General features: G+C 29.0%; 1 pseudogene; it reads left to right on the top strand.

Moving 5' to 3' along the window:
• The window catches only part of LOC135958504 (uncharacterized), a 222,970-nt pseudogene that overhangs the window by 142,405 nt on the left and 53,161 nt on the right, over positions 1 to 27,404 (top strand).

Genomic DNA, 27,404 nt, shown 5'->3' with positions numbered 1-27,404 from the left:
CTTTTGTGACCAATAAAATTTTTTAAAAAAAAATGTTTGAATTAAATAATGTGCTTATATTTCACACTCAACACTTTTCAAGATTTTGTGTTTCATATTTTAAGTCTGTATTAAAAAAATTTAATAACTTAAAATATGAATTTTTGAGGTAATAATTAGCTTAAATAATGTAAATTTTACATTAAACGGACGAGTTATGGTAAAATAAATTGACCGCAAATATTTTCAAACATACTGGATTAATTTCGGTTTTTAAAATTTTTCTCAACACTTTCAACATTTCGTTTTATTTTTAATTAAAGTCTGTATTAAAAATTAGAACCAAAAAATGTTTATGACCAAAAAAAAAATATATTTTTTGAGTAATAATTTGCTTATACATTTTTAATTTTTCATAAAACTGGCAAGTTATGGTAAAGTAAATTGATAGTAAATATTTTACACCATATTGCTCTAATTTCGGGTTTATATACTTTTCTCAACACTTTTAATCATTTTGTTTTATCTTTGTTTAAATATTCAAACTATATTTTTAGTGCAATTTTAACAAAAAGGGCAATGCATGATAAAATAAATTGATTGCAATATTTTCTTACATATTGGTCTAATTTTGGGTTTTGTTATTTTTATCAACACTTTCAATGATTTTATTTTATACTCATTTCTGTATAAATATTCAAACTATATTTTTTAGAAAAAGTTAGCCATTATAAAAAGTGCATTTTTTATCAAAACGGACAAGCTATGATAAAATAAATTTATTGCAAATAATTTCTAACATATTGATCTAATTTCATTTTTTATATTTTTCTCAACACTATTAACCATTTTGTTTTATTCTTATTTAAATTCTATATAAAAAATCCAAACAAATATTTTAAGTAAAAATTAGCATTAATGTACATTATTAACAAAACGGGCAAGTCATGATAAAATAATTTCATTGCTAAAATTTTCCAACATATTTGCCTAATTTCGAGTTTTTATATTTTTTTTCGACACTTTTAAATATTTTGTTTTATTCTTAATTAAAGTGGAAGTTTTAATGAAAATAAATAAAATTTTTGAAAAAAAACTAAATTTTTGAAGCAAAAAGAATCTTAAGAAATTGCTATTTTTAACGAAACGGCAAGTTATGATATATTGATTGCAAATAATTCCTAACATGTTGGTCTAAGTTCGCTGTTTGATAATTTTTTCAACACTTGTAAATATTTTGTTTTATTCTTAACTGAAGTCTGTTTAAAAATAAAAAAAAATAAAAATAATGAATAAAATATATCTAATATATTCTGCACATCAGCAAATTTCTCTGAGATTTAACTGTTGACATATAAAATATATATCATAAACTATAATCTAAATAAGAAGTATTTTATTATTTTCTTTATTTAACTAAAAAATCTGTTGGATAAGCATAGTTCCAACATGATATGATATTTTTTTTTTTTTAATTTACAAAAAATTTTTTATTTTTGTTTCATCGCGGGTAACATGTATTAGGTTTTTAAAAAAACAGAAGTCCAAATAAGTATATTGCAAGTGTTTACATTGCAGTACCAAAAATGTCATCGCAAGATTTGAGTTTTGGCCATAAATTGTGTATTTCTAGACCTACGCGTAGCACACTGTGGTAAATCACAAATCTAGCTGGACAAAATTAAAAAATAAATGTCTGGCAACATTCCTTCTGATCATTTAATGAGCTTCTCAATACAATAGGAAACTGTAATTTATGTTTTGTTTTTTCGGTTTTTAGCTCCGATTAGGAAAATCTAAGCTTTAAAGTCAGTTGTTGTCAACAGGTACATTAAGATTTCAAAGAGAAGTGTATGTTATTATTAAGCTCTATTTCAAGGAAATATGCAACAATTTTCATTTATATATTTCCATTGTAACTATTAAAAAAAACTATTTTTTGTGAGAAGATCAGAAATTGGAAAAAATAAAATATTTCCTTTTTTCAAGTAGAGTTAAAGCTGTTTATTCCGCATAGTTCCGGTGTAAAACTATACTTGGGTTAATCTGTCAAGTGTTCACTTTAAGGTAAATTAAAAACATCTTGCGCATTTTTGCGACCGCCATACATTTTTTTCACTTTTCCACAAAGAAAAAATAAAATATTTCCTTTTTTCAAGTAGAGTTAAAGCTGTTTATTCCGCATAGTTCCGGTGTAAAACTATACTTGGGTTAATCTGTCAAGTGTTCACTTTAAGGTAAATCAAAAACATCTTGCGCATTTTTGCGACCGCCATACATTTTTTTCACTTTTCCAGTATGAAGAATGGGTAAAAACTCCAAAAATACATTGCGAAAAGTTGGTTTTCTATAATCGTTTATATATTTGAACTCATTTTTTATATGAATCATAAGTAAGACGTGAACCCAACGTGATTTATTAATTTTGTCCAGTTAGATTTGCGATCTACCACACTGTGCGTAGGTTTCATTAGCATCAAAAACAATTTATTTAATTTTTGATAATATAAAATTTGGGATTTGTAATATGCATGCAATTTTATGATAATTTTTGTTAATTTTGATCTCACAAAACGTTTATATTATATATGTATTTGAACATCTATAGTTAAACAAATAATAAAACTATTTTCAATTGGATTTTTTTTTCACCATTTATATTTTTGGAAATTATTTCTAATCGAAAATTCAAATGTAATTATTTGATTCTGCTCAAATTTTCAGCATTTTGTTTCTAGATCATTTAGAATAATTTCGGAGCTTGAGAGCATCGAAAATAAAAAAAAAATCTCAAAATATGGGCCACCTTAACACACGTGCTTACCCCTAAACACACTTGTGAAAATTCCGACAGGCTCGTTGTCGTTGTATTTCTATATTCAAGAATTCATATTTTATTGTAAACGAGTTTATTGTATGTATGAGTTTGTGTTTGTAACCCAGCAAACAAGAACTCTTTATTAACCAAATACTAAAAGTCTAGTCAGTAAAATATTTTGTGTGCATATTCTGTTTGTTATGTTTGTTACTAGGTATGAACAATTTAATCCAATTAATTTTAAATTTAGCTTAAAACTGAACAAAATTATATTCAGACAAATTTATAGCTCTTATTGGAGTAATCCTGTGTAAAGACTTTTTATTTCATTATATATTGTACTAGCAGAAGTGTTTAAGAGTTTTTTTTATTTCGACATGACAATGACAGTACTAATTCTAGCACAACACTGAACATAAAATTGGGTTATAAATATGTTACTTCTAAACTACCGTACATACAAATAGAAGGGAATATGAAAATTGTAGGGGAGAACCTAGTATGTCTGGCCATAAATAATTGGACATCTTCATCCATCTACATACCAAAAGTAGTGAAACTCCGTACTCAGTTTTTCATTTTCAGATCTTTTTAAAGGATTTTTCAATTATCAAAGGATTTACCAAAGGATTTAAAACTTGACTTTTAAATATAAATATCAATATCTGTATCGAATGTAGTGTATAAAATATTCTAGAATTGATAAAGAAATTTCTGTAAGATTTTCTGATAAAACAAAAATATTTTTTGAATATTAAAATTAACTATTAAGAATTTACTCCAGAACATTTATTTGAATTTTTTGTACGAATGACACATAAATGTATTGTGTATATGACTTAAAGATACGGGATTTCTTCAAATTTTTAACTTTTATTTTGAAACATTTGTACAAAATAAATTTATTCAAAGTACTGGCCATTGTTAGCAATGACCATTTCCCATATTTCTGGCAATATATGGATTCCGAACCAAAAAAAATGTTCACCTTTTGAGGCCAAGAACGAATCCCAGAGAGAGAGCGTTCTGCATGGATGGAAACAAATAGTACTTAGTAGTAAGGGACACGGTTTGGACTATAAAGCGGGTGAGGCAAAACTTCCCAACCACTTCATTTTAAATTATTTTTAAAAGGTATTGCAACATGTGGCCGAGCGTTTTCATGATGCAATATTATGGTTTCATGTCTAGGCGTTTTTACGCAGATGCTGTTGCATTAGGTACCATCATTTCCTGTGATGGTCTGATCAGATTTTAGCGGCACATAGATAGGAACTTTTTGGTCCCACCAAATATAGAGCATTATATTAGCGCCATGCATATTTGGCTTTGGTGTCGATTCGCCTTGTTGACTGGGCTTCACATATCATCTTTTACACATCTGGTTGTCGTAATGGATACATTTTTCATCGCAAGTAATGATTCTGTCCAAAAATTATTTATAAAAGATCGTCAGACATCTTTCAAGGTCCCTTAGCTTCAGTTCGTATGGTATCCAATTTCCTTGCTTTTGGATGAATCCAGCTGCTTCCAAATGAAATTTCTGCTTGAGTATCTCCCAATGATTTTGCAAGCTTTTTTTGAGTTTGACAACATTATTCATGGAGCTATACCTCCAATTCTCAGTCTTCAAATTTGTTTGTCTGACCTGGGCGATTTTTATCTTCCGTGTCAAAATCACCACTTCTGAACCGCACAAACCATCTCTTGCAATTTTAAAATGATAAGCTTCGATGAGCAATCGATGTGCTTCAGCGGGACTTTTTTCAAATTAAAGAAGTAAAGCAAAACAGCATGGATCTCAAAGCACATTTTGTATTCATGCAATTACCGCGATGTATGAATACTATAAAAATTAGTGTCGAATGAAAGCTTCCATTTCGCTGGCAACCAAAATCCTGATGGCGTTAAAATATGTTTAAGGACTTTTAATTTTTTAAACCACATCAGATATCATTTAATATTTCATACTGCATTTCAAATTTTAAAGTATTGAATATTATTGTCTCCTCCATAAAAATAATATTTAACCCAAAAACAAATTTTAAAATCAGCAAAATATAATTTTTTGAAAAACTCAAACTGTGTTTTTTATGTAATGTGAAGAAAAATTGTTTAAACAAAATAGGCCCGTAATTTCAACAAATATATTTATATCTACATTTTAAAAAGTATCTTGATATTAATTTCAAACCAATATCTGCGGTTAAAAAGCATTGATAGATATCTATTTGTTAACGAATTCGTGGAAAAAATTAAATTAAAATTTTCCCTTTTCAGTGTATATTAAAAACTATTAAATATAAAACAAATATTTTACCACACGCTGATAGTTTTTGGAGTGTTCTATGAATTTGAATAATTTTAATTTCAATTAAGCAAAAGCTGTATCTGTATACATATATACAACTACAAAATTGCTTTAAAGTTATAAGATATACAGTTTTAAAAATATTTTTAGACAAATTCTCCAAATATTTTTGATGCAGGTTATAAAAATTCATTGTAGTAAATAAATTTGTTTTAGTCAAATACCCAAAAACTATTTTCATTTAAGAGAAAGCCACATGATAAAAATTTTAACAAAATGCATCAAAACAATGTATCTTAAAGCTTATATTTTTCATTTACTTAAATTTTTTATTCATACAAACTAATGAAACATGTTTGTTTCAATTCTAGAAATGAGTCGCCATCATTTAGTACACGCAATGCACATAGGTCTGGCGAACCACTTTTTTTGGCCAAAACTAAAATATTCACTTATATACATGAATTGAAGCAAACGATTCAATTAATAACAAAAAAACATAAGTTTTATTAAATTTTTAATAATTTAATTTTTTTCTTGTTTTTGACTTCCACTCTGCTAAACTCTAAGTAAATCATAATTTTTGAAGCAAAAGTTTCCTGAAACAAAAATTGATTTCTTCAAAATAAGCAAAAACTAGCAGAAAGTTAGTGATGATTCGTAAGCACAAAATATCACTGTAATTTTGTGCGTTTTTGGTTCGTTGAAATCGGTTGAAATTATGTAAGTTATATACTATATTTTATTTTATAAAAAGTTAAAATCACTGATTTTTAGCTTATGAAAGTTTTTATGTAATTTCTTATTACCATAATTTTTATTGAATATTTCACTATTAAAAATTTAAATACTTACCATCGTCATTAATATCCATAACTAACTGATTCAAAAAGTTTTTTTTATTTTCGTGTAACTTGTGACTCAAAGAAAACCAAAAATTACACCACGTGTTTCAGTTTACCACTGCACTTAAAACATTGAACTTTCTCGCTTCATAGAATAACGGTTAATTGAATTTTGCAAAAACTATTTATTTTCTTTGTTTATCTGAAGTGTTTGCTACAATATCCCAACAACAAATATAGGAAAAAAAGTTTTGAGTTTTGGCCAAAAAAATGGGTCTTGGAGACCTATGTGCAATGGTAGCAAAGAAATATTTTCAAACCAACATGTTGCAACAGTGCGTATGATTATAATATATATTAATCATACGCCACATATAACGTACTAAAGACCTGCACAAGCTGCATTGTTTAACACGAAGACAATTGCCACATGATGCTTTTGTCATGTCATGTTATGTTCTTTTACCTACTTAACAGCAACACGCAAAGGCAATGTATATCAAAACAAAAAACAAACGCAACATCATTTTAACAACATCATAACACACACAACATTAAAAAAATTAACAGATGCATGGATGACATGGAAAATAATTTCAAGTCATTTAAATCATGTATGAGGCCTTTTTTGTATGAGATGATTTCAATTCACTTGTAGTATTTATTGTGTGCAATAAGAAAAAATCTATATTAATATATAAATGTCTTTGTAAGTTTGTTGGTTTGTTTATTTGTTTGAGCATCACGCCTAAACGGCTGAACCGATTTTATTGAAATTTGGAACGTAGATAGATCCTTACTGGGAAGCGTCAATAGGCTATATATTTTTTTACTACGACAGGGCTAGCGAAGCGCACCGAGTCAAGCTAGTTGACTATAAAAATACAACTGAAATTTATATTTATATTATATAGTAGGTCAAAATAAAAATACGAAAGTACACCAATGGGTTTTTCAATGTTGTTTTGGAAAATTTTACAACATTTAGTAATATTACCTGTTATATTATTACTTTAAAAGGAATACGTGGAATATAAGCCATAAAATGCCAATAATTTTCATGGAATTAAAAATGTAATGTGTTTCACATAGGTACAACCGCTCGAATATTATTAACGGGACATTTAATAATTACATTGCTAAATAAAATAAAACTTCATGAACAAAGCCAATTGGCCTATTAGACGGTGTTTAATTAAAGAAAATTAAATTAATGTATACATCCTTAACGGTGAAGTTTATAATATATTTAATGTTTAAATTTAATGAAGTGTCTCTGAATCGTTCGCGGCATAATTTCTACAAAAATCTACGAAAATGATCCAATGGAACAAAAGCAACTGCCCAACGATTTGAAGAAAAAGTGTAGGGCATTTATTGCGTAACTTCACAGAATTTTTTTCCCTATTTTTTGTTTTCAAATAAAATCTAGAAGGCTTGAACAAAATTATTTAAATTTTCTAGTATATTTTTATGTTATTCAAAAATGTTTGAAATTTTTCTTGGAAAATATTTAATTTTTTTATGATTTTCAGCTATACAATGAGAAAATATGTATACGTTTCAGACTTTTCTATACATTTAGAAATATTGGCCAATATTGGGATATTATACAAAAATATTTGAACTACATAATGCAATTTATTATAAAATAGCAACAAATTTGTGTAAAAAATTAAAAATTTCCTTCATGTACAAATTAATAATATTTATGAACATGTTCTTATTCTGAATGAAAAAAGTTTGGAAAAAATTCATGTTCGATTAATAATATTTATTAAAAAATTCATTCCAATTATGAATTTCTTTTTCCTGTGTTACACTTTATTATTTATATTTTTTAAAAATCCTTATATTATTTGTTCTAAATATTTAAAAAAAAATATATAATGCTAAATAATAATAGTTCTCAGATTTTCACAGTTCAGCAGTTATGTACAATTTCATTCTGCTATGCAATTTTATTCTGCCTAACAATGCGACACTTGTTAACATCAATTCAATTCAAGCTACCACACATAACAACAGCATCATCAATAGTTATAGACATGACATGGCACAACACGGGTTTCGCGGCGCGATGACATGGTACAACATGGTTTTTGCGGCGCGATGACATTGAACAACATGATGTGCGCGTCGACACAACAAAACAAAGCATCAAATTTTGAAGTAAGACATTTTTCTACAAAATGTTGTCTTGTGCAGGCCTTTATAACGTACCTTAGTTTTTCATATATTTTTATGCCAAAATTTCCTAGAATTTCGTTTGAAAATTATAAAATTTGTTTAATAAATTCGAAAACAAAATTTGTTACAATTCCGGTTATCGCAATGAATTCATTTTTCATCGCAAGTAATGATTCGCTTTAATTCGTAAGGTACCCAATTTCCCATAAAAATGGTTGTCACAAAAATATAATTGTTTACTGCAAACATATTTTTTTTATTTTTTTATTGGACCAGCACACAGGGGATGACCCCTACTCATGCAAAGCATTGTGTTGGAACTAGGAAAATAGGTTATGGGAGGGAGGATAGAGGGAGTAGTGTTTGTGGACATTTGGTTTGAATTTTCCTATATTGAAAGTGACAGTAAAGACTTCAGAAGGAAGCTTGTTCTACATACGGACAGTACGGCTAAAGAACGAATTTTTTCTGTAATTTGTTGCGTAATGTTCCAGTGAGTCAATAGAGCTGGATAACCTACTGTCACCGATAAGCATCTTCGCCCTCTCCTGTACGTGATCGAGTAACTCCAAAATAGACTTCGAAGCACCGGCCTACACATAAGAGTTGTATTAAAGTTTAGGTCGGATATAAGTGGTGTAAATAGTAAGGAGATCAGATGGAGTGAAGTATTTCTTACACCGTTTTAGAAAACCAAGCCACTTGAATGTTTCTTTCGACACTCGAAAAATGTGTTTTGTCCAGCGGACATCGCACTGAATACTCATGCCTAGAACATCAAGAGCTTCTGATTCCTTAATATTTACTCCACCCATAAAAACAGATGGAGCAACATGATCTGCTGTGCGTTTGTGAGTTAACATACAACATTGAGTCTTGCGTACATTGGAATCTACTCTATTCGCACAACCCCATTCAGAGATTGTCACAACGTCTTGGTTGAGCGTATCATTCATGTTTTGCCTCATTACCCCAATCTCCGACAGGCTTAGAAGGTCGTTTATAAAGATAAGAAATAGTGTAGGAGAAAGAATGGAGCCTTGCGGTACCCCTGAATTGATCTTGAACACGTTTGATGAAATTCCATCTATAACAACTCTGAGAAAGCTCTGAGAAAAATCGAGAGAAGTTATTACCGACACCAAAATCAATAAGTTTTGCAAAAGGCACACCAATCCATACTCTATCAAACGCTTTAGAAATATCTAGAGCCACTGCTTTACTTTCGCCAAAACGGTGTATGGAACGACACCATTTTTCCGATAGAAAGGCTAGTAAGTCTCCCGTAGAGCGTTGTACTCTGAAAAGGTTAGCTAATGGAGGAGCTAGCGTCGAAGAACACTGCTTCAAGACCAGTGCTGGTATACCATCAGGCCCAGAAGACTTATTTATGTTGAGATCCGCTAAAACCCTTTTAACTGCGCGAGCGAGAAAGAACATATCCGGCATAGTAACTAATACTCTATCGAGCTCGGGTAGTGGTTGATTGCTTTTCGGTAAGTTCGAATTATTTGCAAATAATTCAGCAAAAAGGTTAGCCTTATCAACCGGCTCATGCTTCCTCTCTAGATCTGATTGCAATGTTGCACTTCTGATTAAACCAGGATTTTTCCATAGTTTACATCGAAATTTTCTTTGATGGAATGAACAAAAAAAATTTCAATCTACGTGTCATCCTTGAACAAAAGTGATCACTTTTTTCCTTAAAAAAAAAACAAACACAAACTGCGAAGCATTTTGTTGTCTGCAGAAACACCCAAAGAATATCTGGCAGTAATCGAATCCGCAACCATTGGATTGATATTCCAGCACACTATCGTCTAGTCTATCTGAGCACTACTCAGGCCATAATTGGTAGAGACTTTTCAATAATTTATTAATATAACAATATTTTTACAATACATGTCAGCTTAACGTAATCCCTTGTAATAATACTGCTTATTTCACATCATAAACGAAATTCTTTGAACAATACCCACAATTTTAATACTTTTCTTAAAAATTCATCTTAAATTTCCTGTTCTTAAAATTTTATTTACAATTTGCCTATTTGTAAGTTGTTCTTATGTCATACAAGCACTTCAAATTTATTTATCCCAGCAATAAACCAGAAAAAAAGAAAAGAAATACTACTTTTCCTATTAAATACAAGGGTAAATATCCTTTTACTTATTTTCCCATACACTTGTTTCTCCTTCTGGCTTTAAGATGTTGATATTTGTAAAATTTGTATTACTCTGAATATGTGTGTGATTGTGATGAATGCTTGATTGCCATTGCCTATCAAGTGTTTGAATGTGTGTTGGTGTGTTTGTATGTTAAGGACGTTTCTTACTCGTTTGACATATTGCAGCAAACAGTAAATAAATACAAACGTATAAAAAAAATAACTGAAACAAAAAAGGAATGTAAAAAAAAACGTCGTAAGAAAGCAATAATAAACACTTACATATATACAGTCATTCATTCATTCTCCTCACAGCCATCCATCTACATTCAAGTAAATATCGATACATTGTAAATGTATCTTCGTATACAAATGTATGCCAACAGTGAGTGACAATACAATTGAAAATATCAATCAGATTGTAGTGAAATTAAATATATGTATGTACAGATTTGAAGTTGAACAATAAAAAAATTCGTGGATAGAAATTGTAGGTAACACTGTGCTACAAAATAGCAAAATGGTTTATTAACCCATTATCGGCCACTACCAGAATCCGACGGAGCTTACTAAAGGCAGGGTTTAAAAGCTCCAATTAAGAAAAAAAAATTAAAATTTTTTGCCCCAGGGTTGCCATTTTCCTAGTATGGCTTGGTCGAAAAATCGACCATTGGCCGAAAACGATATAATTTAAGAAATATAAATATTTGCAAAGAAAATCTTTAGTTTGAAGGAAAATATTAAAGTAATGCGGTTTAATTTAAAATAATTATTATTTCTGAATACGTGACATTTAAAAATGTATGGTATTCATCAAAACATTAGATGTGTAGATAAATATTGCGCTACTTACATGTAAATAAAGTGTGCTTCTTGCATAGCTTACACCGACTAAGTTTATTCTTTTTGATACGGCGTGTACTTTCTCATTGATTCGTGGATTGTTCGTGAGATATTTCAGGTTCTCATTTTCAGACTCATTATCCTTTTCGTATGTCAATAGTTTACTTGTGACTTCAGAATGAAAATCAAGTTGCGATAATGGTTTGTTGTTTTGAAGTTTTTCTATTCTTTTATCACTTTCGGCTATGGAATTGTTATGGTTTTCTTCTGCTTGCGACAATATCTTTTTGCATTGACCAGTGGTTCAACTGTGGAGTTATTGTTATAACATTACTGTTGACTATCAACTAAAGAACAAATTCTCCTCGCAACCTTTCTTTAGATTTTGCAACGGAACATTTTCCATTCTGTTTTCACGTATAGTTCCAATTGCATAAAATTTTGGCTCAAAAAGACACTGATAAGAAGAACACAAAATTGTCAAAGGAAACAGTATGAAACTCCGGATCAGGTACGTTAGCAAGCAAATTTAAAACTTTTTGGGCACCAGGACATATGCTCTTACTATAAGATGTGGCTGAACCACTGTATAAAATACTATAAAATAAATAGCCCTTTTCTGAACATAAGCACCACGACATAAAGCCGAATCGAATTGGCTTTTATTTTATAAACATCTTACATGAGTGCAACAAAACGATCTGATATATCCCAATTAGTATTATCGGCATGATGCAAATACCTGTTTCAACATTGATAATGCCATATCGGAGACCACCAATAATGATCGATATGTGGTTAAGTATGATAACTAGACAAATATAAAATTCCAATGAACCGACGCAATTCTATTGGTAAAGGTTAGCAGTAGCATTATTTTCACTCTCATAGACATTTGTAAAAGCGACCATTTCCGCAATAATGGAATTATCCAAATATAGTGCATAAATATCAAAAGGAGATTTAGGTCTCACAAAACAAAATGATATGCATTTATCACATAAAAATTACCCAAGGGTAAAAATAAAACATATGTTATGATTTTGAAGCATTTTACTATAACAAGAAAAGAAAATAATTAAATTAGTATGCATGACGCTATATGATGGGTTTCGGCCATTGGTCGAATTTTCGACCACTAAAAATTACGGCCTCTCAAAAATAAGAGTTTTATCATTTTGAATTTGATTTCTTTTTTTTCTTATAATTTGGTATTTTGTCTTCACGGAAAAGTAATAAAAATTAATTACTTTTTTATTTTTTGAATTTTTTTAACATTTTAGAAAAGTGACTAAAAATTGCATTTTTTGCTCCATCAAGAAAAAATTCTGGTTTTACTTAAAGACAAAAAATAAATATATCAAAGATGTTAAAAAAATATAAAACTTAATTTCTGTTAAAACATATTTAAACAAATATGGTCAGCTTCTTAGATATTCACTTACAAAGTTGCTGGTCGAAAATTCGACCACCAGCCGAAAATGGGTTAAATATATGTATGTACAGATTTGAAGTTGAACAATAAAAAAATTCCTGGATAGAAATTGTAGATAACACTGTGCTACAAAATAGTGGTTTATTAATATTGACATAAAATGTTTTATTTGAAAGATATTTTATATTTTTAAAGTACAACTAGACTTTATTAAAACCCCAAGAAAATTACAAAGGTTTCTAAAGTTGATCGTATCTTAAAATGATCACATTTCTACTCCAACGTTCTTTTCAGAGATTTTATTTTGAAACATTTGTACAATATAAATTAATTCAAAGTATTGTCCATTGTTTGCCATGACCTTTTCCCATCAACAACTGCTCATCTTTTGAGGTCAAAAAAAAATCAAGCCATTATCCGATACTCTGATCCAAAGTGAAGCGTATCCCAGATAGAGCGTTCTGCATCAATTGAAACAAATAGTAGTCTGACAGGTATTGTAACATGTGGTCGAGTATATTCTGGACATTTTTCGGAAAATGCTCGCGAAAGCTAGTTAGTTAGCACACAATTTATCATTTTGAATAGTTTTGTAAAACATGGCGTCAAGCATGAACGTAGAAATGTAATAAATCGTAAAATAAAATAGTCTTACATAAGTTTGTAGCCAAAAATATTAAATGAACAAATCCAACTTTGAAAGATTTAATAAACTCTTCGTAATCGTAAAAAAAATATGAAAGTGGCGGTGTCAATGAGCAATGCGGACAAAAGGTACCTGATTAAATGGCATAGAAGCACAATGAAATCGGTTTGATTTCAAATCCATTTATTAGTGCAGAATTACTACAAATAGAGCAATATTTGTCAATTATAGAAATAAATTAAACTAAAACAGGAATGTCCCTGTCAACTAAATAAGAGTTGAAAGCCACGTGGAATTTGATGTGTAAGAAGTTCAAGAACCAAAGATTTACCATTTATGTTAATATTTATCAGTGAAGGCAAAAATTTATGACCAATACGTGCCATATAACAACAGGGGTCATATTTGTTTTAACAGAAATATTTGGAAAATAAATTGTGAAATAAATTTACCAGATCTATTTGCACTAGTCACAATCTTGACAAAATGTTTTTGAAAGAGCAACAGAAAATTTATTTATATTTACAAAATTATATATGCCAAATATGAACAAAATCCTCAGAGCAAATGTTAAAAATTGTGTGTATATTTCTGTGTTAATAGGTGAAATTCATGATATAGCAGAACATGACTTCCCCGACAATTTTTTTTTTTTAAATTTAAAAATCCATATATTGGGATCTAAACAAAATTTTCAAAAATATAATATTAAAATTTTATTTAAAAAAAATATCAAAAAAATACAAAAATTCATATTATGATTATATTACTTAAATATATTTTAAAAAATAAAACAAAAACGTTTTTTGTTATTTTGTCGGAATTTATAGGTAATAATAATTGAAATGTATCCCAGGAGTTCATATTATTAATTATTAACGTTCAATGATTAACAGTTTTTAAAACACTCAGTAAATCGTTCTTAATATAAAACTGCTAAAAAACCGAATTAGTAGTGAAAACCTAAAAGTGGAAATATCCCGAAAACTGACAATACGATTATAAAATTTTTGGCACACCAAAATTATATTATTGTTTGGCCGTTAGGTGTTATATTACAATATTTTAAAATAAAAAAGCTCACAAACCAAAGATTAACGTATATAAATAAAATCGGAAGATCCAAAGTTTAAAAATTTGATACAAAAAATTACAAAAAAAGTGTATTAAGTTTTATAACTTCCCCGCCAATTTCGTTTATTTTAACTTTAAAAATCCATAACTTGTGTTTTAAGCAAAATTTTTAGAATTTTTAATTTGATTATGAATATTCACAAGTGCTACTATTTTTTAAGAATGAAAATATATTCTTTCAAAGTTATTTTTTTTTAAAATTTAAAAAAATATCAAAAATTTTATTATGTTGTTTTCAACATATTTTTTGGACTGATTGTGATCTTTTAAAAAAAATCAAATTTAATTTTTTTTAACTTTTTCTGTATTTTGAACACCAATGATTTATTAAAAGTATTTTATAACTTCCCCGCCAATTTTGATTATTTTAACTTTGAAAATCCATAACTTGTGTTTTAAGCAAAATTTTTAGAATTTTTATTTTGACTAGGATCGCCTGGTGGTCAAAATTCGACCACTAATAACGAAAATATACAGTTACTTTTGACTATACACAAAAATATTTTTCACGTTTGTGTACAAATACACGTGTATTTAGATGTGTATAAACATGTTGTTGTTGTTTTTCAAGCAAATTTAAAACGCTTTTTACCACTTTTATGAAAAGAATTTAAAAAAAAAAATTATATTGTGCACATCTAAAGAAAATAACCTTTTAAACCATATAAGTTTCATCAATATCGGTGGACAATAACATACTTAAAAGTGTACCACAAAAAAACGTGTGGCCTATTTATATATAAGATTATGAATATTCACAAGTGCTACTATTTTTTTAGAATGAAAATATATACTTTCAAAATAATATTTTTTTTTAAAAATGTTATCAAAAATTTTATTATATTTTTTTTAACATATTTTTTGAACTAATTATGACATCTTTTAAAAAAAATCAAATTTTATTTTTTTTTAACTTTTTCTGTATTTTGAACACCAATGATTTGTTAAATGCATTTTATAACTTCCCCGCCAATTTTGATTATTTGAACTTTGAAAATCCATAACTTGTGATTTAAGCAAAATCTTTAGAATTTTTATTTTGATTATGAATATTCACAAGTGCTACTATTTTTTAAAAATGAAAAAATATTCTTTCAAAATTATTTTTTTTTAAAAAAATTTTAACAAAAATTTAAAAAAAAAATCGAAAATTTTATTATGTTGTTTTTAACATATTTTTTGAACTGATTATGACATCTTTTAAAAAAAATCAAATTTAATTTTTTTTAACTTTTTCTGTATTTTGAACACCAATGATTTATTAAATTTATTTAATAACGAAAATATGCCAATTTCGTTTATTTTAAATTTATCCCTAACTTGTGTTTTAAGCAAAATTTTTTAAGAATGAAAATATATTCTTTGAAAATAATTTTTTAATTTTTTTTTTTAAAAATTTACTAAAAAATTAAAAAAAAATATCAAAATTGTATTATGTTGTTTTCAATACATTTTTTGAACTAATAACTTTTAAAAAAATATTTTTTTTCTTTTTGGAGTTTTGCGCTATATTAAATGTATTTTGCATATTTTTTTCAAAAATATATATTTAGCCATTTTCTTAAACACTTTTCTCTCACACTATAATAAGCTTACACTACTTATAACAATGATTGTATGCTGCCGACAGCAATCATATATTTACATTTTCACTCTACATTTACATTCACAATAAGATGATGATTTATCAAAAACAGTCTGTATCTTTAAAACCCATTTCATTACGCCGTTGAAGAGTTCATGTAAAAAAAAGAAAACATATTATCTTAACAAAACATGTGTGAGTGTATAAATGTATGCGTAATTTTATATCAAAAATATACACATAAATTTATTTATTTATTTTTCAATTTTATTTCAAAATATTGTTGTTTATACTTATACAGAAATAAACGGGAACATCCGTACTTACATAAATACATTAAAAAATATGTTTATATATTCGCACACATTTTAACGTATATTAAGTACACAGACAAAAGAACATATAAAAATAAATACTTTAACATTCTAACGCATCCTTTCATAACCACACATGCACAAACATGCTCCTACATATAAATATTTGTACATTTTTTAAGTATATATCAATACATCAATATAAAACTTATTTCATATATAAGCTTTAAAATGATGATTGAACTAATGAACTGAAATTTCCTTTATGATTTTATTGAAACGATATTTCCATTTCTAAACGAACCAATAAAACATGTGCATATTAGCAGGGCTTCAATTTTCAGAAATATTGCCAACATACTGGTTTGAATTTTATTACAAATAAATTATTAAGAAATTGTCTCAAAATCAATCCACTCTTTAACTTTATTTTGAAAAATCCACAAGAAATTTTAGATTTTTAAAGCCTCCTTAATAAACAACTGTTCCCTTATATTTTTTTCATATTCGAGTATATATGTATTAGGGTGGGTAAATTTTTTTGACTACTAAGCGTATAGCAAATTCCTAATCTACGGAAAATTCTAAGAACTTTTCCAGAAGAAACCATGGTTCTAAAATCAAAATCGAGCTTCCGGTTTTTTACGAGAAGATTTGGAACTCAAGACCTCTTTTGCTAGGAGACCTCGGGTATGTTCAATTTTAAAAATAATAATATTTCTTCGTTTCTGTTCCGATTTCAAAAAATTACATATATATAGAATCTTCTCGTCGAGTACTACATATAACATCTCGTAGCTATCAATTATCTCTTATAGCGTAAGAGATATTGGCATTTGAATAATACATTTTTAACATTTTTACCCACCCTACTCCAGTTTTTTGATGACCGCGGTTTCAAATATTTTCCGATTTTCTCTATTTTTAATTTATAGGACTAACAAGAAATGTATATATAACATAAAGAAAAAATTGATTAAAAATAATGACTAAGTCCAAAGTTATGCTTAAATTTCAAAAAATTAAAAAAGGATTTTTCGTTATTTTTTTGGGAAAAAGGTGCTTTTATTCTTTTTAAGTTATCTAAAAAAATTTCTAAGAAGATATATAAATAATATATAGCTACGAGATGTTATATGTAGTACTCGACGAGAAGATTCTATATATATGTAATTTTTTGAAATCGGAACACAAACGAAGAAATATTATTATTTTTAAAATTGAACATACCCGAGGTCTCCTAGCAAAAGAGGTCTTGAGCTCCAAATCTTCTCGTAAAAAACCGGAAGATCGATTTTGATTTTAGAACCATGGTTTCTTCTGAAGAAGTTCATAGAATTTTCCGTAGATTATGGATTTGCTATACGCTTTACCACGTTTTTTGGTATGTACAAACATCCAAACATATATGTATTATTTATTACTATATTTTTATTAACGTCATAACTTACACATGTAACTCAACACTTTAAAAGAGAACAAAACATTTGCACTCATATGTCATGTACATCATATTGGTATTTTATTAGGGTTTTATTTATTAAAAATAAACATGTACTTACATATATAAATATTATATCGTTTTCTTCATTTACTCATTCACAACACAGTCTATGTTTAATATCATTAAATATGAGAAACAGATTTAGAAATTTTTCAAACCAGAATTTTTTTGACAACTCTTATGTTTGCTAACACATTTTGTTCACTTTATTTACTTTTCTTTTTGCTACAAATTCACAGTGGCTGAACGAATTAATTGAGACACAGTGTAATTTAGTTTTCGAATATAATTTATGCGCTTTGGAATATAATTGATTAGCACAATGGTCAAAGAGATAGATGGTTTGTAGTCTATGAAGATATACAAAAAATAAGCAAAAGAAAACTTGGGAAAATCTTCAAGAAGATTAAGTGCAGAGGCTGCAGATAGGCATGAGTAATTAGAAAGGTTAGCAACACATGTCTCAATCTGGAAATAATATATTGTCTAGAAGAGCCATTGAGAGTAATTGGAATAAAAAAAAAGTATTTATGTACACTGGTGCATATTCCTATAAACGCACACTACAAATTTGTTTATTAAATTAGTTAAGACTTCAGTTAAAATATTGTTTACAAAAAAATTCATTTGTACCTTATTTATTTTTTTACTTAATTTTCGAGATTGACAGGCAGTTTTAAGGGTATTTTCGTATAAACGCACTTTAATTTATTAATAATGTGTGGATGATCCTTTGTTATGGATTGTTTCAAAAATACGGTCTGGCATTGATTCCACTAATTTTTTAAGCAGATTGGAATCAATGTCCTCCCAGACTTGTTTAATTCTTAGTTTCACCTCTGTCACAGTCATTATGCTTTCATTCTGGGAATTATTTGGATAAACTTTACGGGCCATGTAACCCCACAAGTTCTCCATTATGTTTAAGTCCGGACTACAAGCCGGCCAGTCAAACAGAGGAAGGCTGTGTTCATTTAACCAAGATTTCGATTGCTTAGAAACATGGATTGCAGCATTATCTTGTTAGAATATGCAAATTTAAACCATTTTTCATCCATAAATGAGGCGTCTTCCAACAGTTCGTTATAAATCGCACTATTCATTTTTGTCGGAACAAAACATATTTTCGACTTGCCAACTGCAGAAAATGCTGCCCAAACCATAACACTGCCACCACCGAAATTACGTTTTGACATCCGAACATCGTTTGATCTCAAATCGTGCCAATAGCACGAGTATGAGTCAGGACCGACTAAATAAAATTTTTTTTCGTCAGAGAAAATTACTTTTTTCCACTCATCTTCAAATTTCATATATTTTCTTGCGAATTTTAGACGATTTTCTTTATGGTGCTTTTTTTGCATTGGTTTACATTTCGGCTTTTTCGTAAAATGTGTGCAACGTGTTTGGAAGTCACGGGAAGATTCAATTTATTCTTTATTTGTGTGGAATTCAATTTGTTGCGGCTTGCTTCTTTTATTATTAGATTAAGTTGTCTTCTTGTTAGTTTTGTATTTCCCTTTGTAAGTTTGCGAACTCCTTAATTTTGACCTTTCTTCAAGAAATTTCGCACCACACTTTCCGAATGATCTATTTTATTTCCCATTTCTCTTTTGGAACATTCTTGATCGTGAACAAATTTTATTTGAATCTTTTCTTGATCGGACAAAAATGTTCCCTTGGGCATCTTTAAAAGTGATGAAATTTATTGATTCAAATAGAAAAAGTTGCAGTAAATTGAGATTTTACTATTATAATCGTACCTTTGGTTGAAAAAAAAAAACTAAAATTGATAATATTTTATTTTTGGTAACTTTTTTGAAAATAAAATTTACACAAAGGCCACCAAAAAAAAACAGGCATTGGTAAAACACAACCAAATCACGGTAGATCAGGGAAAGAAGAGGAGCTAAAGCAGCTGCGGAACGCCAAACCCATCCCCAGGAAAATCGGGAAAGGGCATCTACATCTAGAGTCGTAGCAACTGTAAGAGAACGCGAATCATGGATTCAGCAAATGCGTCACAGTGCATCTTCACCTAGAGCTGTAAGACTTCCCAATAGCATATCGATAGACTAGAAGTCAATCGCTCCCGAATGGCTCAATCAAGAGCATGTCATTACAATAAAATGATGACTACAGAAAGCGTAAGGACATCTGACTGTCGTAATAAACAAACTTAGCTTACATTGAAGCGCTTTTAAGTTCCCAAAGGAATCCTCGGACATGTGCTGTTTGAACGGTAAAGTTGTTCTGCCACCAATTATTGAGCCGCCTGAACCGCTTCTAACGTACATTTCCGACGCCACTTCGATTTCCAAGTACTTACTTCAAATTATCCGAAAGTAGAACTCATACTTTCAAATGACTTCCTACGGAGCAACTAATATCGTAAACATCATCGGCGTCGTGCCGACCTTTAAACTTCAATACCAAATGTACCACCGAATTGGATCATTGCTCCCACTTCCCAAGGATGATGCGAAGTTCCTTCCAATTTATTTCACTGGAAATGAATCGAAAGAAGCCAAACGCTATCGATTTTTCTGCCAAAACATTCTCAAAACAATTATTGGACATCGGAAATGGAAAAATTCCAATTGATCCCGCCACAAATGAGATTTCGTTCCCTCAAATGGATACCCAAGCCGTTGTCGACAAGGTATTCCCAAAAATTCGGATTGAAAACGTGTAATTTTTGAACCAAAAAATTATGATGTCAACAAGCTCAATGAGCCAATTCAATTGAATCTCGATTGAGACAGTAATGAACCAAGAACATGCCGTCAATTACACGGTGCTACGACGGAAAAAAAACTTGGAAAACGACCTAGCGTGGAAAAATCCGTTTTCAGTGATGTTCGTCAACTTATCGATTTGTAACTCAGTCAGTCTCTGTCCGACTTTAAATTTTTAAACGGGGTTGGAAACTGAATGCGCTTGCAAATGACGTGCATTATTTGATACATTTGTAAGTCATAAGTATTGTTTTTGTTAAGAATATCTAAAAGAAAAACAAATTTTATCAACTTTTCTGATTTTAGTCGCTTTTCATTGCTTATTTTGATATGGAAGCTTATAAAAGTGTATACCAATATATAAAGGAAATTTAGTTCTTAACAAACAGTCGTTTTAATTATTCAAATCGGATGAAAATTGTAAAAGTCATTCAACTTTTCATTAACACCTTCTTTAGTATTTTCTCCCCCAGCCCATATGAATAAAAAAAAAACAAAAAACTGTACAAAAAATAATTTTGTACAATTTTTAATTTACAGGTTAAATTTTGTGGACATTTTTTCGAAAAAGTTTAATAACTTTTGCAAGTATAAACCGATTTTAATAAGTAATGTCTCATTTTTGTCTATATAAAATTGTCTTTAAAAAGTTTTGCAATGAAAAATAGGTTTTCATAATAAAAAATTAAAATAACTATTGTTGAATTTGAAAAATTACGAAAAAAAATAAAAAAGAAAGCGAAACTATTTATAAAAACTGACACAATTTCTAGGAATATAGATTTTGTACATACATTTGATGAAACCTTAATTCTTTACCTAACTTTAATTGTTTAAAATTTTGAGATCGGTCTAAAAATGTGAAGTTATAGGGCCTAAAGTACTACGACCTACTCTAGAACAGTTTTTTCAAAATATCTCAAAATTTTGAGGGTGTTTCAAAATCTTTGAAAGCGGTTTTAGTATGTCTTCACCTAGGCCTACAAACTCCATTAGGTGGTTTTTCAAGTTCTGACAAAAAGTCTTATTTTGTAGCAGAGTGTTATCATACTGAATACCACAACATTTATTAATATTGAAGGTTTGATTATGATACGGAACAAAATTGGCAACAATCTTCCGATGATTTCTAACGACCTACCATTTGAAATTATGCGGCTCCAGTTCCTATTTCGTCTTGCCTTTACTGTAACTATTAACAAAGCACAATGCCGATCGTTGACTATTGCCGTCTTACATTTGAAAAATTCATGTTTTTCACAATTGTCAATTGTATATTTTTTCAACGATGTCATATGACCAACACATCCGCCGTCATCTGGCTACAGACAATAAGTGTTTCGGGTGCGAAGTCAGGTCGGGGGAATCCGTGCTTTAGTTTTTTCCAACACTGTATAACAAGATCTAGATCGAGATGCTATATAAAACAGATGTTTTCTAAGGACCAGCGACGCGGACCGGTTTCAGCTAGTTCAAATACATTTGCCACGTTGAGTCTACCTTTAGTCTATATAAATGTCAATGACTTAGGCCCAATGAAAACTACTAAACATAGACTAACCATCACGTTCCAAATAACAATGACAAAATTATAAAAAAATGGTTTTAATAACAATGTTCAAACAAAACAAGTCAAATGTTTCCTTTTGCTATAATTTTGTCATTGTCATGAAGTTTAAAATACGAGTGTAGGTAAAATGCTATGACTGTGGCTCATTGTAAACTAAATAAACCTTAAATTGAGCCTAGACTTGCCTAGACTTAAGATAGGGTCACACATGGGAAATATTTGACGAAACAGATGTAACCACTAAATAAAATATATTTTAATTCTTTTAGTTATGTCAAATGCTCTTTTTATCTAGTACAATTTAAAACAAATATTTTGCTCTATTTAATTTGATAATGCCTGATCTTACAAAACACTTGTTAGATTCAACAACGTCAAACAAATTTGTGATAAAAAAGTTGCTACGCTTTTGTGACCCTACCTTTAGACTCTGCACTTTTATTAAATTATTAAATTCCATTGCATAACATTTTGCTTGCATCAATATCTTTTTTTATTATCACAAAAGACTAGTTCAATGATTAGTTTTACATTTAATTGTCTAACAAAACTTTTTTATTTACTGTATATTTTAATGCGATTAAACAGCTGTTACAGTTAATTAACAAAATATACCATATAGTTCAAAGAATTAAATTTTAATACATTTTAATCTTAATTAATTATTTCATTTTTCTAGAGTATTACACAAAATTATAAATATTAATTACAAGTCTAAACTTACATTCAAAAAATAATAACAGCAAAAAAAATATAAAATAAATAAATCAATAATATTGATAACAAGCTCAATCCTTGCAGAATAATTATGAATTTAATGTTTATAGTTATTAAAATTATAAATGGCTTGTTATATTAAAATGGATAAAATCCTGCACATGATTGTTGAATGCACATGTTGATGATTATCATTTTATTTTAATTTAATGATAATGACTATTTACAAGTAATATTATTTATGGCAAAGTTTGCTGTAATCAATCAATAATAAAGCACCAAAATCCAAAGCTGTTAATAGAGTAGAAGGGGATATTCAATTACAATATTCAAATCTGTTATTATTAAAATTTATTTCTTTTAATACTAAATATTTCTCTTCTATTTTTGAGGATTTTCAATGTAAAACTTTTATGAGCAGTCAGTTATTTTAAAAACACAAATGGATTTTTAGATAATGGAACAATAATAGAAAATGTTATTTGAGTTATTGTTGACCATGGACCAATGGACCATGATTGTTTTTGAATTTTTTCATAGAATGTGTGGCATTTTAGTATAGAATTTAGCCTTTAAAATTCATATATTGACTTAATTTGTGGCATTTTATTATGAAATGTATATCAAAAAATATCATTAAATCATTAAAATTACTTATTAAACTCCATTTATAAATTGAACACCAATCAATCGGAAACAATTTATTGACATAAGGTTTAATAAAATTGTTGCAATACTTACATATTCCACTAAAAAGGCTCTTTAAAAGAGTCCATTAAATAAATTCCAAATAAATATGTATGTAAATCAAAATTCAATTTAATTAAATTTAAGCTATAAAATCATGTATGCATAAATTAATAAAAATAAATATGTATCTACTGTTTGCCATAAATTTCAATCAATTGTCAAGACACAATACAAGATGGCATCGACAAAAAACAACAATAGCAAAATGGAGCAAAACATTTTTGGCAACAAAATAAATCTATTTTGGTTGATTGTTTAGCAAGAACGACATAGACATGGAAATAATTTTCCATGTACAGACAGATGGACATCTTTGTTTAGTAATTTCGATAGTATATGGCGGTTTGGATGAAAAGTTCTTTAGGTTTTGTAAATTTTCCGGATCGGTGTAAAAGTGTAATACTTTCTAACGCTGACCTCGTATTAAATATATACAACAGAATTTTTATATCAGTATCTGAAAGTGTTTTTAGTAAAACGTTTTTCCATTCAACAAATTGTGTACATTTCAATCAATTAAATTGTTCTAATTATCTAAAATAATGCATACATTATAAATATAGTTATAACCAGGGAAACCAAAATATGCAAATGCATGTTTTTTCTGGTGAGTCTAATGAGCACATGGATAAGATATTTACACGTTTCAGAACTATTTAAGAATTTTGGCATCGATTTGTTAGTGCATATTTTTGCATATTTTACCCTTAAATACATATTTTTGCATATATTTGTTTTAAGAGCATATTTATGTCATATTTTGTGTTTTTAGAGCATATTTTACTGTTTAATAGCATATTTTGACTTTATCAAAAACAAATTTTGTCTTACTTATTTTTCGCTGTTGTGTTACAGGTTTTTACTTCCTTTGTTTAAAATTCAAAATTGAAAAATAGATGGCTTTTCACCAAAAAAAAAAAAATTAAAAACAGAAATTTTTTTTAAAATTTAAAATAACAATTCGAAAAATTTTTTTATCCAAAAAATTAAAAAACTGAAAAAAAATTTTTGTTCACCTAAAAATATTTAAATTTTTTTATTTTGAAGTATAATTAGGTGAAGGGTATATAAGATTCGGCACAGCCGAATATAGCTCTCTTACTTGTTTTAATATAAAATAACCGTTCTAAGTGTTAAAGAAATATTGTCTTTTAAATTTGCTCCTGTAACATCAGTTGATGTCGAAAGAACATTTTCTATATTTAAAAATGTTTTCAGATCCAATAGACAACGATTTTTATTTGAAAATTTAAGTAAATTTTTTTGTTTAAAAATTATGTAAAAATTTGTTTTTTTAAGAGCATATTTCTTAAATTTTAAGAGCATATTTTAAAGTTTTTACTGCATATTTAAAGCGCCTAAAACGCTTTTTTTAGAGCATATTTCCGGTTTCCCTGGTTATAACAATATAAAATCTAATATTTTTCTAATTTCCTCTTTCTTTCTCACTCTCTCTCTATAATTTAGATATGGAATCAAAAACAATTTGGATATTTGCCATTGTTAATTCAGCAAGCCAGCATTTTGTATCCTGTTCAGCACCCTGTAAGTATATTTATTTATGTTTCAACAAACACAAAACTTCAACTAAGGAGTGAGATCGAAAAATTCTTAACATACATATATGTTTATAAAAAAGAAACCACTAAACTTACAGCTTTAATTTTTTTTTTATTTGATTGAAATTATTATTACAATTTACAAAAAAAATTATTTTTATAGTTTTAATCACTAGTGATGAAATTTTGAACCTTTTTCGGAAACCCTTCCATTAACGTTTTTATAGTGCTTTCTGTCACTTTGCTCGAACATGTAGTCCATCTCCGTTTAAAATCTACCACACTTTTGGACACCTTTTTTGTACTCTTCAATTCTCTTTTAACAAGAGCCCAATATCTCTCCACTGGCCTTAGCTCCGGGCAGTTTGGAGGATTTGCCTCTCTTGGTACAAATACCACATTATTGTTCTTGTACCACTCAAGGGCTTGTTTGCCATAGTGACAGGATGCCAAGTCAGGCCAAAAATAAGTGGACACATTATGAAGTCTTATGAATGGAAGCAGCCTTTTTTGTAAACATTCCTTGATGTAAATTTCGGTATTTATAGAGCCCGTTGTAACAAATGAGTGGCTTCTTTTGCCGCAACTGCATATTGCTTGCCATACCAAGAACTTTCTGGGAAATTTTGTCTGCTTTTGGGTCCTAAACTTTTCTTCAACATTCCCTCGAGCATCAGCAACATAAAATTTTTGACCTGGAAGTTGCGAAAAATCTGCCAGAACATACGTTTCGTCATCCATTATGCAGCAAGAATATTTTTTTATAAAACTTGACTTCAATTTCCGTGCTCTGTTTTTGGCCTCTAAATTTTTAGTAGCGTTCCTGTCAGGAACTTTTTGAGCCTTGTATGTTTTTAAACCTGCATTAGCTTTAACTTTTCGTACCAAATAGTCCGAGCACTGAGCTAACCGGGCTGCTTTCCTACCGGATGTGTTGGGAGCTCTTTTGAAAATGCGTTCTATTTTTTTGGCTTTAGAAACATCATGTGGACCATTCCTTCTACCTGAACCAGGTTTTCTATCAACTGACAAGTTCTCCCGGTACTGTTTAATAACATTGGAAACAGTTTGACGGCAGACCTTTGTATGCTTGGCCAACTTTTTGTAAGACCAAGTTGGGTTTTGTTGAAAATATTTAATAATTTCAGTACGCACTTTTTTCTGGTCACTCATTTTAATCAGATTAACAAAAAAATTAATATAATTGACATTACACATAATAACTGACATGTTTTTCAAAGGTAACTTGATCAAAAAAAAATTCAAATAATACTTGGGTTAAAAAATGTAATGAAAAACGTGTGTTAAGAATTTTTCGATCTCACTCCTTATTAAATTGTGTGTGGTTACGTGAATGTTTCGCAAGTTTTGATAGTGATAGAGTTAGCCTTTTAGTTGCTACTTTTTCTTTACGTCAAGTAACCTAATTTTAGATGAGATGACAAATTGTTGGATGATGGCAGCGTTTCACTGTTCTATCGGTACTTCATTGGAATTTTATTTGTTGAAATTAGTTAACTTGTTTCCGATATCCTTCCCGCTGAAGTGTTTCCTGTCATTTTCAATGTAGGAAAGTTCAAATCCCATGTCCACAAACTCTACTTCCTCTTCCCTCCCTCTCATAACAAATTTTCCTAGATGCAAGACAATGCTCTGCATGAGTAGAGGTCATCCCCTGAGTGCTGGTCCAAGAATCTTTAGTTCAGATAAAGTACCTAAAACTGCAGGGCTGTTATTTGCTTGTGTTCATGTAGGAATAAATAAGAAAATTGTGTGAGTTGATGAATAACTTAAACAAACTTGAATATGCCATTTAATTTTAATTAATAATTTCAATTTAATTAAAGTTTAATACTTATATTAAATTTTAAAATTTCATTTACTCTTTATTTATTTTAATTCCATTCTAGTGAAACGACCACGGGCTGGAGATCCTTTTGATACATTTCCGAAGAACTTTTGGCAAGAAATCTCATCATCCATTGCAGACACACCGGAAGATATAACGGAAACAACCACACATGAACCATTTCCCTTCTTTGCCGATCCATTTACAACAGTAAATGTGAGCACACAACTGGGAGCAAATGTTTACCTGCATTGTCGCGTCAATGATTTGCAAGGCAAAACAGTAAGTCTTTTATTTATTTCAATTGTTATAGGGAATTTTTTTAAAACAACGAAGAAAGCAAAAGCGGAGCATATGTAAGTGAATATACTGGTTAAAAATGTGTCCATTTTTTTTAATATAAGAAGTAACTAAGGCAATATAATATTTCCCAGCAATCCAGCTTGCATC

This window comes from Calliphora vicina, chromosome 4, assembly GCF_958450345.1.
Source record: "Calliphora vicina chromosome 4, idCalVici1.1, whole genome shotgun sequence".
Lineage (NCBI taxonomy): Eukaryota > Metazoa > Arthropoda > Insecta > Diptera > Calliphoridae > Calliphora > Calliphora vicina.
This window is presented reverse-complemented; position numbering and strand designations above follow the sequence as displayed.